Raw genomic sequence first — 20858 nt, forward strand, 5'->3', positions numbered from 1 at the left:
TATACTTTCATATTCTGTGAAATAGTCTTTGAAGAGAGTTGTCGTATTTACTAAAGCACCTAACGCACAATCTATTAAAGTACATTTATGTAAATGCTAGTAACTTATGTATGAATATAGTTTTGTTAATCAGTCCACCTATAATGTGTGCAGTACTGTATGTAGAGTTCTCAACTGTAATAAATAACTGCCTGTTGATAACATTAAATACTCTTGTTTTGCACAGCTGTAAAAAATGAGCACTTCAGGCTCATACAAGTAGCTCAGTTATAGCATAACATTGTATGGCTTGTAAAATGATGTTCACTGAGGAATATTCACTTCATGTTTTCAAAGTGCTAATAACATTGGAAAAATACAGTAGGTATGTAATAAGAATGTCAGTTTTAAGTATAAAAATGAAAATATTTTGCTAGTCTGAGAATATACATACATTGAAGTCCTCTTTATACCTTAACGGGAAAAGTAGGGTGATAAAGGGTAATTAAGTTTTTTGTTAAACTTAATTTAACAAAATTTCTCTCTTAAGGCTGAAATTCAAGCAGCCAGATGTTCATTTTTAAAATGTCTACCTGCCAAATATACATATCATAGATTCCTCTAAGGGGAGGAAAAGATTTTGTATAGAATAGATCTGGTGTTGGTATAAAGGTTTTATTGGCATGAGTTTGCAGTGGCTGTGTGACTCACAAGTGGGAGAAAACAAGAATTATCCAGGTCATCCCAAAGAAGTGCTAGTAAAATCTTTATCTACACCAAGGGTGGGAAAAATTACTGCCTGTGTGCCGCATCGAGCCCTTCGGACGTTATAATCCCACCCTCGAGTTCCCGCTGGGGAACGGGGTCCAGGGCTTTCCCCGCTGTGTGCATGCCATGGCTCCGCGCAACTCCTGGAAACAGCGGCAGGTCCCCCCCCCCGACTCATACATGTAGGGGTAGCCAGGGGGCTCTGCACACTGCCCCTGACCCAAGCGCCACCCCCGCAGCTCCCATTGGCTGGGAACTGAGGCCAATGGGAGCTGCAGGGACAGCACCTGCGGACAAGGCAGCACGCAGAGCCGCCTGGTCATACCTCCGTGTAGGAGCCGGAGAGGGAACATGCCACTGCTTTCAGGAACTGCTTGAGGTAAGCGCCACCCGGAATCTGCACCCCTGACCCCCTCCTGTGCCCCAACCCCTTGCCCCAGCCCTGATTCTCCCTCACACCCTCCGAACCCATCCGTCCCAGCCCGGAGCACCCTCCTGCACCCTCCGAACCCCTCATACCCAGCCCCACGCCAGAGCCTGCACCCCAATCCCCAATTTCATGAGCATTCATGGCCCGCCATACACTTTCCATACCCAGATGTGGCCCTTGGGCCAAAAAGTTTTCACACACCTAATCTACACACACCACATTGTATTTTTTTTTATGCTGAGTTTTAGAAAGCATTCTGCTCTTTATTATCCTTCCACCTGTAGTGGCCACCTTAGTTAGCATATATGGACTTCTGCATGATAGGAGAAATTAGGGGAGATACATTTTTGTAAATCCATTTGTCATTATTTTAAAGTTCAATATTTCATGATGCATGAAGGGTACATTCAAGTGTTTTATATAATTGGGGAGCCTGGAATTCCAGCAGGTGTCTTCTAGCTCTGCTGGCTGTAAGTACAGGATCTTAACACGGCTGCTTGCTCAGTATTGACTATAGCAGTTCACTTTACCAGATTCACCCTTTGCAGAATGTCAGGGCATGTTCTTTTGGGGGAAGAGAAATAGCTGTTTGAAAACAGTTAATAAATTTGGCATGTTAATAGTCCAAGATGGATTAATGGGGCAGAGTGTACATGAGCTCAAAGGTGCGAAATGAATGTGGTTAATCCCAGGGCTTTAGGAGGAAAGAAACACAGTACATGGATATAGTCACCCTCAGTGTGATGCTCTTTCCCTTTCTGGACTTAAGGCTCATCTGGCACAAGTCACTTCTGGTTACTTTCTTTCACTTTTTTTTTTTAAATTGCCACTTCACCGATGAGGTAACTACAAATTTGTAAAAGTACTTCATCTGTATTGGTTGTCTGACCACTGAGTAGTCTCATTCCTTGTGCTATATTATCTTTTAATGACATTGAATTTTATACAGTTGTCTCTGAGGAGTTTACTGTATAAGAGCCCCCCACCTCGGGGGAATAAACTGGTAAAGTATGTACTTACAGATGATTTTTTTGTTCCTGAAAGGCATTAACAAGAATTCTTGAAAATATGTCGTCGTCACTACCTGTATAGACCATTTTTTTCCATCCTAAACAAACATGTTTTCCTTGTTGGTGTATAAAGTCATCTGCTGCACAGTGAGTGAATGAATTATTTCAGAATTTACTTCTTGGTGATTCCCTGACTTCACATCATTTTTTAAAGTGAAAAAATGTCAATGCTGTATTTCTTAACTTGTGCTCTTTGTAAATAGTAAAGACTTCAGACTCAGTATTTCATGCATTTTAGGATTGCTATTTCATCTTGGTCAGCCAAGAGGACAGAATACAAGTAGTGAAGTCACCTAGTGAGATCTTATATACATTTAAAACTTGATAAAAAAATTAATTTGCTACGTGAATAGCAACATTGTTAAATGCCAGGTATTTCAGTATAAGGGCAAATAGTGATCAATTTGACAAAATGAAATATGAAGTACTTTCAACATATACAATCCCTATAGAATTTAAAAAGACATTTGGGTCTAATTGGATTTCAAATTAGTGTTTTTAATTAAAAAATCCTGACATTTTGTCATTCCATAAGGTTTTGAAAGTGAAATTGTCTAGAAACAAAAGATCAATGTTCTTTCATCACATAAAATCAGAGAAATACAAAAAGTAAACAGCATATATGATAACGTGTATTAGATTTTTAATTCCTTTCAAATTTCAATCTAAGGATTTTCTCAGGTTAAAAACATTTTTTTTTAAATAAGCGCCCTTTTAAACTTGCTGCCTCTAAACTATATTACACACTGAGTCTACCCAGTTTGATAGAGGTTTTTTAAATTAATGATCCTGAATTTCAATAGGAAGTTAGCTTCCCAAAAAAAGGAGCCCATTTCACTTCAGAAAAGAATTGCAAAGAAAAATTTGACAAAGATACAGGATTGTCACCTTCATACTTTTTGCAAAGTTCCTCCACATGGATCCACTCCTGGCGATTGCATCTGAGATCGGATTCTTTTGGCCAGCAATCCATTGGGGCCATGCCTCTATCTTCATGCCACCTGAGGGCATGAAGGGCAGAACAGTCCCAATGACCCCCCTGATCCTTCTTACCAGACGTGGCATTGTGATGGAACCCATCCAGTGTCCTCCTGCTTCTCTGCACTGTGCTAGTATTAGTTCATACAGTTAGTTCTTTGATTATTGTGTATATAAAAATGTATTTTTTATTTTTTTTAGTGGTTAGGCACCCACACTTGGGGCTTAAGCAATATGGCAGAAGCAAAATCCTTGGTATTCAAAACCTGCTTTTTCTAGAAAGCTTCATTGCTATTTAATGACAGGCATTTCTGGTACCTATTTTGCCTCAGAGAGGACACATCCCCAAGTGATGTTCCATATGTCACTCCTCTGGATGAATTCTGTATCCTCCCCTAGTACTCATATTCCTTCCCACCCTGGTCCTATTGGACGCCTTGAGGTGTGCAGCCCATTTCACATAAGCCTGCATCATCAGCAGACAGACAGCTGCTGGTTAGGCACCGAGTGGAATCTGTATGGACAATCCCCAGAAGGCAGAAATTTATCGTACAGTAACTTTGTTTCTTCAAGATGATATGGATTCCCTACCCACCTTCATTTCCTGCTACCTCATGTCTGACTCCTCTGGGATTCTGCATTACTGAAGGAGCTGAACTTTGAGTTGTGGGTGCTCATCACCTCAGGACATCAGAATGATCCTGTTTGAATGCCTTAGTTCTAGGCAAAAATGTCTGAATACTTTGGCCTGTATATTTTGGAGTGAAAGCTAAAATGCTAAAAACAGAGAAATAAATTTGTCATTAAAACAAGATATGACTCAAACAAACCAAATACACTGGACATGCATAATTTTAAAATAGCATAATTGATATATCTATTTACATACAGTCTTTGGCTACTATCCATATGCAATTTTAGAGGTGTTAAATTCTCCCATATTGTTTCCTGAATGCAGTAAAAATATATTTAAATAAGGGGAAAAGTGAGGGTAAGAAATGCAGTGTTCAAAATAAATGATTTTAGATGAAAGCAAGAGTACTAGAAACATTTTACCTACGCTTAGTTTTACCTATAACCTTGCCAATTTCTACTTCTAAGAGCTAAGGAGTAAAACTACACTGAGCAAGCACTAACATCCCAAAGTACTATCAATAACAAACAGGATAAATGTTTCTCTAGAGGCTCTCATCATTCTATGTCTGTGTGAAATTCTGATTAATTTTTCTGTCCACTGATGCTTATTGATTTTTGTGGAGTCCCTCTAGCTGCTGCTAAGGCTTGACATAAGGTTTTTCCATTGGGGCCAATACAGCAATATCACAGACCAACTGTTACCCTTAATCACTAGCTCTTTAATGTTGGACTTGTTTTGTTTTGAGGGAACAGCTATTAATTTTGTATTTCTGTTGATTTGCTTTTGGGGTGGGGGGCAGTTTGAACTGCTTCAGACATAGCATTTCCTCCCTCTTCAATTGGATAGAGCTGCATGTCTGATTTCAACCTTGTGAATCATCTTTCAAGCTCTCCAAAGTCCTCCAAGAAATAAATGAGTCATGCTCTGATATTGCTGATATACATGTATTAAAAAAGTAAATTGGGAGAAAGACTCTGAGGCCATATTTATATAACAAAGAAACAGTAAATGTGTTTTTGCTTTTACAGTTTGACTTTAACAGGAGTAATTAGATTGTTATTTTAAAACTCAGTTGTTTTTAAACCAATGTACAAGGCATACTGGTTAGAGATGGGTAAAGACCAAGTGGTTTTTAATGGAGCTGCTGTACTTTGGTGATTCGGGTAGTTAGCAATAATCATTCGTCATAGCCATCATGTTCTCAAAGGAAAAGTTTCATGGAATTATATTCCCTGTACTCCATGGAATATAGTATTTGGGAGCTTTTGCATTGTTTTGCTTGTCTAGTGTGTGCTAAGATGGTTTATACCATTGCATACATTCTGAGAAATCATATTGTAATAATCCGATAGTAATTGAGCCAAATTTGAGTCCTAATGTACAAAGTTTGACAAATGCAGTGATTTTTGTGATATACACAAGGAAGAGTGGAAGCTACACCGATTCAGACCTCAAATTCTCCTTCCTCTCCATGGCATTCTGTAGCTGTATTGCCCTGATTAATAAAAGTCTTTGTTAGAGTCAGTGTAGAAATGTCACTAGCCCAGTGCGAGCTCTGGGAAAAGAGATTCTGCACTGGTTCTTTGTAGGCTCCAATGTGTCCTCAACAGGATGGGCAGCTCTAGCCAATGAGGGCACAGCAGGGGACTTGCCTCCTTTGGGAATGGCTGGAACTAGGAAGAAGCAGTCATTGAGCTCAGGAGGCTGCAACCGTGGATTGTCATTGTGCAAGGTTGCAATGGAAGGGCAAGGGAGGAAAGACTCTTTGCACCACATAACACTGGAACTTTAATAATCTTTAATGTTGAAAGCCATTAGATAAATAATTACTGACTCTTTACCTAAAAGAGGAGATGCAGCTGCTGCTACTTACATAGCTAATATCTGTCAGTATATGAAGATAGCAGGCTAGCAACAGAAAATCTCTTGACCAATTTGGGGAGCCAAAAGCATCAGTCTATTTTCAGCAGGCAAATGAGAAGGGGAACTTGATAACCCCTTTGGAATGCAGATTTAAACACCTATTTGCATTAAGTGCCTAATTTCAAGGGGATTAGCACAGTGGAGTTGAAATTCCACTGATCTGAAGCAGTTCCAGATTTTCTCTCCACTTCACTCTGGCCTGGTCTGCATAGAATATTTTCAGAAATTTTCCCGTTGATGCTAACAATAGTGGAAATGCTACTGTGTCATCAATACCTGCTCTCAGCAGTGTGACACCTGTGAACTGAGCCTTGTAAGTGTTCAGGGGCAGGTTGGCTGTAGTGCTAGTGCAGAGGGTCAGGCAGGCCTTCCAGTGGCAATCTGGAACCTTTTCCTTTTGCAGAATCTCAACCTGCCCCACTTCAACTGCTGGAGACCCTCTCCAGCTTCCTGGGCTAGCAGCCCAGTCTATGTAAATTCTTCCTGGCATCCTAACTAGCACCCAACAGCTGATCCTGACTTTGGCCCCAGATGGAATGGTGGATAGCTGTGGAGTCAGTCAGAGGAGAGGTAAATTGCATGGGACTAGGCACATTTGCAGTGGTGCTGGAAATAGAGATGCTGGGGCCGCAGCAGCACCCTCTAGCTTGAAGTGGTTTCCATCAGATACAGGGTTTACAGTTTGGTTCAATGGCTTTCAGCACCCCTGCACGCTTGTTGGGATCAGTCAGTTAGCAGCTGGAAAAGGAATGGTGGAAGCTGTAATCAAGTGAAGGAATGGAATACCCGGGATGAATGTGAGGGAGGTATATGCATCATTTATATGGGGAGAGGAAAGGATAAACAGTTAAGTAGAATTAGGATCTATGGATATAATATAACAAAGTTCACTTTCTCACTGGGTGCACTGAACAGCTACAGTAAACCCTTCCTCCATGCTTTGAGTTAACTTTGTATCTCCTAGTTTGTTAGTATCTGGCATGTATCAAAATTAGAGTTGGTCAGAGAATTCCTGTACTATGGAAAATTGCAAAAAAATTGAAATTTTTTCATTCTGAATCAGACAAAAATTTTGAAATTTCCCATGGAATAATTTCATTATAGAAAAATTGATATATTGTTTCAATAAGGTTGAAATAATTTCATTTTGATTTAACTGACTCAATTTATGTTATATAACAGTCAAACTGTTTCAACAATTATACTGTCATAGTATAGTAGAAACATTTCTATTATATAGAACAGAGAAGCTGAAATGACAATGACAACATGAAACATTTTTACTTTATTGGAATGAAATGTTTTGATAATTTTTTGTCAATATGTTCTAGCAGAATGTTTACATTTTGTTGAATTGGAAAAAAATCTGACTGGCTCTAACCAGACTAAATGCTTTCTTTTAGAAGTATTACAAGAGAGAGAGAGAATGTTAGAGATCTCTCATTTAAGAACATAATATTTTCAATTTACTTTTTGCAGTGTCTGAAATCACTTGCCAAACATAGTATGTTTAGAAATGACTTTTGTTTGATTTTGGTTTTCCTAACAAAATAAAAATTATAGACTTAGAGATACTGAGCTCCCCAAATGCTAGGAACTTTGAATGCCTAGCTAACAGCAATAGAGGAGATGGAATTAATATATTGAGTGAACTGACATGAAGCCACCTTCCAAATGTGGCATGCTTATTTACATTAATATACTTGCTGATAATTGTATCCCGTTCTGGGGAGCCACATTTTTTATTGTTCACTGCATCATTTAATGTAGTTGTGGCAATACAACTTCATACCATATTTTTCCTTTCTTTCCTGGACAGCATAAAACTTAGTCATTGTGAAGCCATGTGAATCTTCAAAATCTTCTCCAAACATCAATGAACTAATTTGCACTTACCCTTAATGTGTTTGGCAGTCACTAGACAATAGGGTGACCAGACAGCAAATGTGAAAAATCGGGGGTGGGGGGTAATAGGAGCCTATATAAGAAAAAGACCCCAAAATCAGGACTGTCCCTATAAAATCGGGACATCTGGTCACCCTACAGGAAGAGGAGATATGAATACTGATGATGCAATTATTGGAGAACAAAAATAATCTTGTAGGTTTGCAACCATCATTTAATGGGGTGAAGAAATTAGAAGTTTGGTTTTTATGTACAGTGTAGCAGCAATGAAAGATAAATCTCAAATCCAAGTTTTGAGATAAACCAGTCTTTGTTAACCTACCCAGAAGCACACAGCTATCTTTCCCTTTCTGACTCATTCCGCGTAGGCAGGGGAATAACAAGTTAGTAGGTAGTTAATTGAAAGTACAGTAAAGCTGCTTGTTGTCATGCACCTTAATCTAACAGCATACAATGTCTGGGCTTTCCTTGGCATGATGTGTAAGCTGGGCTCCAAAATTGCTGCAGGAGGTGCCAAGGAAGGTGCCATGATTACGCCAAGGTGGGAGATCTTCATAATAGATATGGAAAGATCCAGATGTGACCCTGCACATGATATTTTGCAGAGAGCCCCTATCAATCTTGGGCAGGCCATGCCTATCTCTGGTGCAAGAATCTGAATTGAGATGTTCCTGGCCTTTCCATGTTTACACTCCCAACTTTACCTTTGTATTAATGATTATTCATATTTATTTATATAGCACTATAAATGTATTCAGCCCCTTACAACGTGAAAAATATGCTAAGCAAACAATCAACTCTGCCCTGAAGAACTCAGTCTTACTCTGAAGGTACAAACTAGGGATGTAAAAGGTTAACTGGTAAGCATTAGGCTTACCAGTTAACCCACCTTAACCGTTAACCCACAGCCACGCTGTGCTGGCTGGCCCCTGCCACACTGGCCAGCCCCTGGCCGCGTCAGGCCCTGGCATACCGGCCGCGTCGCACCAGCCGACCCCAGCCCCAGTTCCCCTCTCGCTGGCCAGAGCAACCATAGCCCCACAGCCGGTCGATGACCCTAGCCCCCACCTCGCCGGCCAAAGCAACCCCAGTCCTTCTCCCTTTAATAGGTTAACAGTTTAAATTATATAATTGTAATTGTTTAAATGGTTAACTTTTTAAACAATATTTACATCCCTAGTACAAACTGGTGTAGTGCAACAAACAGTCCCAGAGTGAGCATTATCACTGGGATCCTGCACAGAGCAGGTGAGTTTTCAGAGGTATGTTGAGGGAGGGCAACTTGGTGTAAATTAAATAATGTGAGGTTATTCTGGGCATAAAGGAGACAAAGGGAGCAGGTGGGGACATGTGTGGGTGGAGTGAAGGGAGTGGTGTAAGAAGGAACTAGGTCAGAGATGTAGAAAGGAGAAGAGCTGTGCAGTGCTGAGATCATGAGGGAGGAGAAACTTCAACTGTATGGTGAAGAGGATGAAAATGTATGCACAAATGAAGTAAGCTGAGTTTTAACTAGTAAGCCCCCTTCCTCCCCAGCTATAACTGATCATTTTCATAATATAGGGTACTGAGGTGAGAACCAGTATATATATTTCCAAATAAAATAAATAGTGTTCAACAATATCCTTTTAGTTCCTTACCATAAGGCCAGGTTTCGAAGTAAAGAAACAAGCCTATAAATGGAATGATCTGTTATAAAAGAAGAGGAAAAATATTCACTTAGCCATAGTACCACTTGTCTCCCCAGTGGGGACAGCACTGTGAGCAGTAAGAGTACATTTTCATCCTCTCTCCCCTTGAAAGACAACAAAAAGGTCAAGCCAAGGCATGAAAAGAGACAGAGACAAGGCACTCTTATCTCTCTGCTGTGCACACATATCGTCAGCTCTACCAGACTGTTGATATCATTCAAATAGTCCAGAGAGTGGATCCCTGACTGCACCACTTGGTGTGCTGATAAAAACGCGTGTTTTTGGTTTTTGTCATCTTGGTTTCTTGTTTTCAAATATTAAGGCCAAGATTTTCACGCACTTGCATGTAGGCAATTGTGCATGAATGTGTGCCTAATTTGTACACATAAGTACAGTAAATTCATTTGCAAGTGAGCAGTAATTAGGTACCACAATGATTGGCACCAAATATGTTAGATTTCCAGGCATTAGATAGGAGCCATTAATTTTTCTGTCATTTACATTTTTAATTACTAGAAAGGGAAGCTGTCATATTTAACAGCTGTAATCAGTACCCTTAAAATCTGTAACGGTTAGGATAAACAGCAAATATTCGGTTGACACACATGTCTTTCTTCAAATGAAGGTACCCTCACATACAAACCAAGCAGCAGGTTGCACCTGCTGCAAAGGTGAGAGTAGCTAACAGTGGGGTTGTTTTCTTAAACCAAGGCACAGGTAGGGCACTGCCTTGCTGGTACAAAGAACTTTAGTTTTAAGGGGAACTCGTGTGCTAAACACAACCCAATAAGCCCTCAGAGCTACACAGTGAAACACACACCGCGTCCGCAGTGTCATTCCCGTTTGCCCCCTGGACAAGCTTCTGTGTAAACTCAGCGGAAAGCTGAGAAGCAGCGGTGCCCGCCCGGTAGGGTGACCAGATGTCCCGATTTTATAGGGACAGTCCCGATTTTTGGGTCTTTTTCTTATATAGGCTACTATTACCCCCCACCACCTGTCCTGATTTTTTACACTTGCTGTCTGGTCACCCTACCGCCCGGAGCCGCCTGGGCACGTAGGCAGTAACTCCAGGGGTAGTGCTTTATACTGGCAGAGCGGGAGGGGAGATCTGGCTTCGTCCGCCTTGGATCGCACGGCAGCCGAGCCGTCTCCCCCTGTGCCAGAACGGCCAGCTGGCGGGGGCCGCTCAGGAGAGGGCCCGTGGGCTGAGCGGCTGCACGGCCCAGGCAATGGGGCTGATGCAGGCGCCACCTTCCCCACGGCCAGGGGGCTCCTCGCGCCGCGCTCTGTGACGTCCCCGGGAAGTCACTGTGGCCACTGGAGGCGCCCGCGCTGCAGCCGGGACCCGGACGCGTTCTCAGGTGCTCCGCTGAGAGCTAGTTCTGGCTCTTGACGAGTTGCTGATGAGGTTTGTTTGCCATGGTTTTAACGCTCCTTTCTCCCGCTGGAAATCCCCCTGCCTGCCCCGCTCTCTCCGCAGAGCTGACTGTCCAGCCCGCTCTCCTTTCGCTACAGCAGCGGCTCTCAACCTTGCCAGGCTCCTGTACCCCCCTGCAGCCTACCCCCATGTTTCACCTCCCTTGCCAAATCAGACATACAAATGCAAAAGTGGCACAGTCCCGCTATTACTGAACAATTGCCGACTTTCTCGTTTTTATCATGTAATTATAAAATCAATCAATTGGACTATAAATATTGGACTGCACTTACATTTCAGTGTGTAGTATATAGAGCAATATAAACAAGTCATTGTATGGAATTTTAGTTTGCTAGTGCTTTTTATGTAGCCCGTTCTAAAACTAGGCAAATACTGTATCTAGATGAGTTGATACCCCCCCCCCCCAAGAATTCTGCATACCCCCAGGGGTATGTGTACCTCTGGTTGAGAACCACTACTTGGGAGACAGCTCGACCTCTGGCCTGAAGACTCCCTCTGTAGATACCCTGACTTCTCTTCTCCTCCTGCTCACAGACTCTTTCCCTATGAACAATGCTCTCCCTCTTCTGCTGTCTTAATGAGATGTCTTGAAACAGCAATTTGATTGCAAGAGAAGCTCCTAGAAACGTAATTTCCCTGAAATGTTAGAAATGTTGCCTCCCTTTGGCCTGTCCTTTTCCTTGATCCAGTCCTTTGCATTGCTGAGGCAGACATAGCTTGGGATTCGGTGTGGTAGGCTCTGATGTGCAGTTACCCAGGAAGGGGCAACACAGGGACTCTGATGCCTCCGCAAAACAGATGGTCTCTTGCACATTTCGATGAGGCTGGGTGTGATGTTCATGATGCAAACACTGCAGCCCCTTAGAGCCCAAGCAGTGCTAGCTAACTGGTTGTGGACAGGAGGTGGTAGTGAACGCATGGAATTGTTATGGTCAAATTTAGTTTTAGCGTAAACTGGGCAAAGCTTCCATCATTCTTACTGGAAATAATTCAGACTACATATAAGCCCATTCAAACTTCTTGTTATATTCCCAGCCTGGAGACCAGCACCTGTCTGGATGAGCTATAAACTGTAAATGCGCTATTCTGCAGCTGTACCTGAGCAATTGAAATGGCTCAGAAGGCACCGATTCAGTTTCTTGTGTGTGTTATGTCCTCTCATGAACACCGTCCTTTTTCCCAACGAAAAATATATTTAAAACACCATTAAGGATGCCACACAAGCTAGAAACATCCTATGAAGCTGCAACCACGCACGGGGTCATCTCTAGTAAGGAGAAGGTAGTTTCATTCCCTGGGCCGATTTAAGAAGTTTTCTGCTAAAATTGTGGTGGTGATGTTTAGAGTCTGGATATCTGTACGCCAGGAACTAGGTTGAGACCATCAGCTTATTATCCGTTGATCACATGGGATGTGTTCAGACTGTAAAATTAGAAGTGAATCGTTTCACAGGATTAGTCCTTTACTCGTGGCCCTCCTCAACCTTTTTCTTTCTGAGCCCCCTCCTACCCCCAACATGCTATAAAAACTCCATGGCCCACCTGTGCCACAACTGTTTTTCTGCATATAAAAGCCAGGGCCGGCATTGGGTAGCAAGCAGGGCAATTGCACAGGGCCCCACATGAACCTGAGTTCAGGCATGGCAAGTCTTAGACTTTCTGCCCTGGACTCCAGACAATCTAACACTGGTCCTGCTTGGCACACCCCCTAAAACCTGCTCACGGCTCCCCGGGGGCCCCGGACCCCTAGTTGAGAACCACTTCCCTAGACCATTGTGTTCATTTCTGGATATTTTAGTACCAGACAGGCATAGACAAATTCACAGAAGAGTAGGAAAAATGATTAAAGAGCAGCAGGAACTGACACATGATGATTGTTTAAACTAGGGCAGTCAAATTATTTAAAAAATTAAATGTGAGAATAAAAAATTTAGTCACAGTTTTAATCACACTGGTAAACAATAATAGAATACCAATTTAAATTTATTATAAATATTTTTGAATGTTTTTCTACATTTTCAAATATATTGATTTCAGTTACAACATAGAATACAAAGTGTATTGTGCTCACTTTATATTCTTATTTTTTAGGTGCTGTTGTAAATAAGAAGTGGGCAGCATTATCTCCTGTAAACGTAAATAAACTTGTTTGTATTTGCGATTGGCAGAATAAGAAGTAGGACTGAGTGGAATTGGAACTAAAGGTTTACATTGTTTTGTTTTTGAGAGCAGTTATGTAAAAAAAATGTCTACATTTGTAAGTTCCATTTTCACAATAAAGAGAATGCACTACAGTACTTGTATGAGATGAACTGAAAAATACTATATAGAAAATGTAGAAAAACATCCAAAAATATTTATAATAAATTTAAATTGATATTCTATTATTGTTTAACAGAGTGATTAAAATTGCTTAATTTTGATTAATTTTTTAATTGAGTTAATTTGTTTTGAGTTAATCACTTGAGTTAACTGCAATTAATTGACAACCCTAGTTTAAACAGATACACCTTGGCAAAATGGCAACTATAGGAAAACAAAATGACTATCTACAAGTATAGGAAGAGTGCAAATTTTAAGGTGGGGAGAGGAACTGCTTAGGGTGGGAAAAGAAAAACCAGAAACATTGGATGAAATGAAGACAAGGAATATTTTGAATTTTAGGATAAACTTTTTGACACTGAGATCCACTGAACTGGAATAATCTCCCAAAGAAAGTGGTAGATGCTCTGTCTTTTGAGAACATTTAAAACCATGTTGGACAAAGCACTAGAGATGTCCTTCACTGGCAGAGGAATGGAACACTTCTAACGTGTATATGGCTATTCCATCACCAAACCATCAAGCCATCTTCACATTTTTCTCATTTCATCCCACTCTTCTACCAGTCTTTAGCCCTGTAAGTGCTAAAACAAAAACTAAGTTGTTTTCATTTTTTTTTCAGCACAAAGTAGATAGAATGAGTCAAATGAGGGGTAATGTGTCACCAAATGGCAGTGAAGAGAAGAAACAGTTATTCTTTCACAGTTGCAAAGTGAGTACTTTAGGGAAAAATGATTTGTAGCTTTATTATTTGCCTTTTTTTTAGTAGACACTTCTACAGTATCAAATTGCTGTGTGTTCAAAAACCCTCTAATGTATAATAGCATTTTCAGAATATGAAGATAGTTCATTCTTCGATGGAGTGCAATGTATGAGTGATTACACTCTTCTTATGATTCATCAGTGTACATTCACACTTAAATTAGTTCTGGAGCAGAAAAGATTTGGGCTCAGAACACCATGGCTGCCTTTAAAAGCTTAGTATTTATTAGCCTAATATAGTATTTGAGCTGCTACTGTTTTCCCCTATACTGAGAAAAGTAGTTAACTGGCTAAGTGTGTAGTATAAATTGTCAGAATGATTGTCATTTAAAAAGTAAACATCTATCAGTGCATTTGGCCTTTACTCATTACATTTTGTTTGCCTGTTATCACAGGTGCTGAAATGTTATTTTTCAATCTGTGCTACAGTAATTCAAATAATTATTTGTTCAGTAACATACCTGATGAATTGCAAAATGAGACATGCAAATAGATTATTTAATCACTCTAGATGAACATTTTCAAAAGCACATTTGGAAAGCTGGGGACTCAACTCCGTTTGAAAGTCAATGGGAATTAGGTGCCTAGCTCCCCACCATTGAAAAAATCTCCCCCTTTATGACCATCAATCATTGAAACCTGAGTGGAAAGCAGCTCTCCCTATAGTGCCAAATTAAGTTGTACTGAACCAATAAGTCATTTGAATAAACCAAGAAGTCATGTTTTCATTAGCACCCTCAGGGACATTCTGCCTGCAGTATTTACAGAGAGATGGATTCTCATTAAGGATGTTGTGTAATCAAGTTACATCTAAAAGGTCTCAAAGTTTCTCTCTGTTTTGTCCAATGTAAAATGGTATATAATGCAAAAATATTTGAAACCAGAAGAAAATCTGCACTGGAACTTACTTTATGTGAGTGTTGGGGAATAGTACATTCTTAGGATTTAATGCCTCTTCAAGGCAGTGTCCTACTAAGAGCCTAGTTCCCAGGTGATCTTCTTCATATATGTAATCCTATATATTGCTCCAGGCAAATTAGATTTGAAAATCAACTGGGGGCAGTTTCTTTAATGAGGTCATCAAGTGGAAAAATTAGAGATATTGCACTCAACAATTAGTGAGATCTGTTCTCCATTATGAACATTATAAAATGCAAGTATTACACTTTGTGCATTATGAAAAGCCGTATATGCATCTTTACAGAATAGCACAAAGACAACCCAATGGGAATATTATCAATGTCATGGGTACCACAAGTACGGCTTATTATACCATATATGATCATTTCACTGTTGTCTTCACCCGTTGCCTCCAGTTGCTTCTCATCATATGTTTAGATTGTAAGATATTTGGGGCAGGGGCTTTTTGTACTAAATATGTGGACAGTGCCTAGCGCAATATTATCCTCATCCCTGACTGGTACTTATATCATTAAAAAGGAAAGTGTTTATGTCATTGACACAATTTTTATTGCAGGATTGGGCGATCAGAGTCCAGTATAGAAATATTCTGTATTTTGTGGCAGGTATCAGAATTGTTGTCATCTCTTGCAAATGTTGAAAATGAACAACAGAAGCATCAATTGTTTTTGAAGGGAACACGTGTGTCTCTCTTCCATACACTGCGTTCAGTAATAAAATCCAATAACTGGAAGACTGCAGCATATAACAAGCAAAGCATGTTACCTCCTGAGCCCACTACTATGTTACACAATTGGTCAGAAGATGATGTAGCAAAGAAGGATGCTGATTCACAAAGGACAACACTGAGAATCCAAAACAGTGTTGTATCCATGCGTGTTAAGTGTCTGTCTAAATCGAAGACAACAAATTCTGCTGTAGAAGGAAACAAAAACACTGATTGTGGTGCTCCACTGCCAGTGCATATGCTTCCTTATGTGCTTTTAATCAAAAATTGTCTTCCTTTGCCAATTTCTTCAATCCATTCCAAATGTTGCAAAGCAGAGATATTATGCAGGATACTATACTTTACGCTGAGACTCTGGAAAAAGAAAACACCCAAGCCTTCACCTCAGGATCCTCCCAGTTCTGAAGGTTGGCAATCTGTACTTACGAATGATTGAGGATAATACAAGAGGCGTTAACTAGGAGCAATAGAATGAAATTAACAAAAGGGAAATCTAGGCTGAATATCAGGAGACAATTCCTGAGAGTGAGGCTTCAGTATTACACCCTGAAATCACTCTGAATTCCAGATGGTGGGAGCCTTGCCCTTTGGGACACTGAAAATTAGACTGGTCAGAGCACTAGAAAATATACCATTCAAAGGGAACAAACCTGCAGTGAGTGAGCTAGGCTTATTTATCTCTAATATTTAGTATTCTATGAAGACATGTAATTAAAATATTTAGAAATAAATATAATCCTTTGAGGCACAGGGAGACATTTTAACATGGGTCCAGTATCCATATGTTTGGGTCTCATTCAGCACAGAGATGATTAATTCTTTTAAACCTGATGTTTCTCCCATTGAATTCAGTGGAAGTGTTGGCATTGATTTCAGTGGGAGGAGGAAATGGCTTTTGGTCTCATTTAAATAAAATGGTGAAATCAGTAGTTCTGAATCTGTAAAAAGCAACAGAGGGTCCTGTGGCACCTAAGACTAACAGAAGTATTGGAGCATAATTGGAAATTTCCATTACTTGCATCTGAAGAAGTGAGGTTTTTACCCACGAAAGCTTATGCTCCCAATACTTCTGTTAGTCTTAAAGGTGCCACAGGACCCTCTGTTGCTTTTTCCTCACTCTTCTATCAACATGCCTTAACTATGGTGCAGAGGGACCACCAACAGGGGTTAGGAGGATACAATAGTAAAGTGTCCGTGTCTATTCATTCTTTGGCCTGTATACTGAGATTAGCAACCAGCGTGCCAACCAGAGTGATTATCTGATTACTCCATTTGAGCAGGAGTTTTTCCTGCTGCCATTGAAATGAATAGTTTTCCATTGATTTCAATAGGAGCAGGAGTAAGCTTTTTTTTTTTTTTTTTTTTTTTTACAATTATGGCCCAAATTTATCAATTAGGTGCCTACAATTAGATACCTAAATGCATATGTATGCACCTAAATAAGTGGCTTAAATTTCAGAGGTCATGAGCACCCATAGCATTTGTTGAAGTCAATACACTGCAAAGTCAATACACAGATACTTCTTGCTCATTTTGATGAAAGATGCTATTACGTATAATGCTTATATTTTATGCAACTTCTGGCTGCTTTCAGAAACACAATATGTGAACTTCCTTAATCTGAAGGATCTGCAGTGGAAATTCTATAAAGGCATTGTGAAAAGAAAACAGAAAGTTAGAGTTTTATGGAGAGAAGCAAACTACAGACCTTTCAAGCCATTCCAGGAAAAAATCAGGAATGAAGAATACATGCTCCCTTTGATTCCTAAGAACTGGATAATTCATGATTCTCTTAAATGAGTTTGTGCAATGCATATCCTGTTTACATCAAACAAATGATGACTATAAATGAATGGAGAGTGACTGCAGTTCTTCAGAAAATTTAAATAAAAATGTCAAGACATTATACAATTAAGTTTATTATTATTACATTTTTACAGTAGCACCTAGGAGCCCATCATGGATAAGGACCCCATTGTGCTAGATGCTGTACAAACACAGAAGAAAAAAGATGGTTCCTGCCCCAAACCAAACATCATCAAACACGTAGTCTACTAAGGACCGTTACACCAGCGAGAGTGACCATGGTTGATGGCATTGCACCAGGCACAGTGTAGTGAAGTTCCCAGATCTGGCTCAATCCTGTGAATCCACAAATCTCTGGGGTGGCCCGTGAGCGACACTAGGTAAGGTCAGGGTGTGCACCTCTTCACACGTTAATGGAGAGTTTGAAAGCACAGTGTGCTGGAGTGGTTATATCCATTCTGGCAACATGGTCAGAAAGTACACGGGGCCACTTTTTGAATATAATGAGCAACTGAAGAAAGGCCAGATCTCTGCGATATGGTGACATTTCGCGCAGGATTTGGTACTGACAGCGCATATGGAAGGGCTCTAGCTGCTCCAAGTCTGCTTGTCAGAGGGTCTTGGTTTCTGACCCATATAATTTCATAGATCCTGTAGTATCCACACAAAGACTTTTTTGCATCCATAAGCAGGTCATGGACTTCATACAAGAGACAGCAAGACCTATTAGTCAAAGACAGCCCCAAAGAGTTTATCATAAGACAAGTGACAACAGATGGATACAGACAGGGAAGCACAAGAAAACAATGCAACAATATTGATAAAAATGTCATTTATCTTTATATTAAAATAAGTTCCTAATGCCTAGCTTCTGGACGCCTTTCCTCAGTTGTTAATATAATGGGCCTGATACTGCTTGCATTTACAACAGGTTTACAGCTATGTAACTTCAGTGGAATTACTCCTGATTTGAGATCAGAATCAGACACAAAATAGACAAAAATATCCATCCTGCAAATAGTAATAGACAGTATTAGTGATCAATTCCTCTCCACTCCATAACAGCGACTGACAGGAACAACTGTGATGCTGAGATGTGAATGGAAAAGATGTTTACATGTGTTTCACTGATAATTGTGCATCAGTTGAATTGATGCTATGGAGTAATGCAGTCACGGCATAATCAGTGAGACCCGTTCCCCAAAGGATCCTTCTCATACATTAAGGCCCAAATCCTGAGCAGCAGCTCACAGCCCACGTACTAGGCTGTGGTTTGCTCTGCTCTCCTGGGGCCACAAAGCATCTGTGGAAATGCTTTATGACCACTACTGCAGCCCTGATTCTGTAGTAGCCTCCACAGCACAAATATTTGTATTAAAGCCTTTTCCACATGGAAAGAGAAAACACATACAAATGATTTTAAAGACTAAATATTATTGCTGGCCTATTTCTGATGGTACAAACAGAGACAGGTGTAAGAGCTCCTACACCTGTTCTGCACCCCTGGAGGATCCCCCTTGCACTGGAGTGATCTGCCCTGTACTGGTTACCCTGGCTTTACAGATGATGATGGTATCATGGTGGTAAGCCCCAGAGCAGATGGACTGAACTGAAGTCTGGTGACACCAAGGTGACAGCTTGAAAAGGAAGGAGTTTTGCATTGGTTGAAGCTGAGGGTTTGGTTTTAGCTGTGTGAGTTTATTCAGCTCAAGATATGAGCCAATCAGAGCACAGTGATTTATCTCCTCTATGGTGATGAGAAATGACTATACATTCAATACACAGATCAGACCTACAAAAGGGCTGGAATTTGTATAATTGAAAAATAAGTCCACAGTCACTGGTCAACAATTGCATGGCATCCTTTCATTCTGACTGGCGGAGATAATGCCATTTTGAACAAGTTATATCAGGCATACACTTATACTCTTTTACTTAGATCGCAGTGTATGAAACCTGAAGCATGAATATTTACACTCCTCCTACCAGTCCTTTGCCTAAAACTGCTAATACAGAACTCTCTGGCCACTGCCAGTGGTGCTTTGCCTTTCACCACTGCATCTTTCGTCTAACTGGCCTTGATAAAATTATTGCATCCCATGAGGAGAAGAGGAAGCTTAATTTCAAACTTAACATCCCTACGACATGTGCAGCAGTACTTTTTATTTGTCATTGTAGAAGAGGCTGTGTAGGCAGGGAAATGAGAAACATGAAATAAAAAGAGAGGGCAAAGGGGGACCAGTTGCAATAAAAGTACTGTTCTCCGCCCCCACTGCCACTATCACCACCACCCAGGAATAAACAAAGCAATCTCTACTGCATTTGGTTAGTCCTGAGGCACTGACAGGGACAGAGCCAGGGAAGATAATCTACCAGGACCAGCTGTTTCTAGTTCAGGGCATCAAGATAGTGAAAACAGATGCACAAGAGGCAAGTACACAAAAGTCACGATCAAGAAGCAGTTGTAGTGTTTGCCTCTTTCATGTACAGAAACAGATTTGCTCAGTTCTCATTGCAAAATATCAATGTTATTAGAGCTGTGAGTCAGTTAAAGGAAAAATCAGTGACCATCTGCGTGAGCAGCTAGCAAATTCTTGGACACCTACAATATCCAGGGTCTCCTTTCCTCTCAGGTTCTCAGCTACCAGCTAGCAAACTCTGAAAATAAAATAACAATCATCTGTATTGTAACGATGATATGACATAGGAGTGCTGGTCAGAGGGATTGGACTTCATTTCTTTGTCCTAATCACCTGACCTGGTTCAGGTTACCAAGATTAATATTAACACCCTTGCAGTGTTTCTTGTTGCTCCAGCTAAGGGAATAGAGGAGCAGGGAATCCACCAAGGGCTGCTGCACAAATTCCCTGATCCCTCCAAATGATTAATGCCTTCTACTTGCAAAGCAGCTGCAGGTCGTCTCCGCCATTACTCTGGGAGGTCTTCTTTGGAAGCTGATTTCCCTAAGGATTTGTTGTCCCAGAGCAAAACCAGAATATGTGGCCATATGGGGCTGTTGCATCCTTTACAACCATATAAATCAGAGTCAACATAATTATTATAACAAGCCATATTTTTTATAATTTAATTTATTTGTATTGGGCCACTTCCTCAAGGCCTAGGCCCCATTGTGGTAGGTGCTGTACAGACACATAACAAAAATACATTTCCTGTCCACAAGAGCTTATACAGTCAAAGTCTGAGATGGGAGGTAACAGGTGGATATGGTGAACAAATGGTACAGACACAAGGTAGTGGGTAGAGGTCACCAAGGAAGTTTTTTCTGGGCTTAAATCCAAAGTTTACACAAACACAGAAACTCACAGAGGTATGGAGTTATGTCAGGTACAACAGGCTTATCCTGGCCACAGAACAACTCCCGAAATCTGATGATAAACATTGCTGACAGCCTGAACACCAGAGTATTGTGTTAACAAACTGTGTGGGAGAGAGGGAGATTTAACTACTACACTGCCATCACCTATCTGTCAGAGGGGTCAAAAGG

The 20858-nt window shown here is 40.6% G+C and overlaps 1 long non-coding RNA gene across 1 annotated transcript; it reads left to right on the top strand.

Annotated features, from left to right (window-relative positions):
- The first annotated feature begins 10656 nt into the window (after positions 1 to 10656).
- On the top strand, positions 10657 to 17274 carry LOC122174111 (uncharacterized). Its single transcript, XR_006175500.2, has 3 exons — positions 10657 to 10786; positions 13760 to 13849; positions 17142 to 17274. It is a non-coding gene; the product is annotated as an uncharacterized LOC122174111 (long non-coding RNA).
- Positions 17275 to 20858: the final 3584 nt, after the last annotated feature.

Source organism: Chrysemys picta, chromosome 6, assembly GCF_011386835.1.
Source record: "Chrysemys picta bellii isolate R12L10 chromosome 6, ASM1138683v2, whole genome shotgun sequence".
Taxonomy (NCBI): domain Eukaryota; kingdom Metazoa; phylum Chordata; order Testudines; family Emydidae; genus Chrysemys; species Chrysemys picta.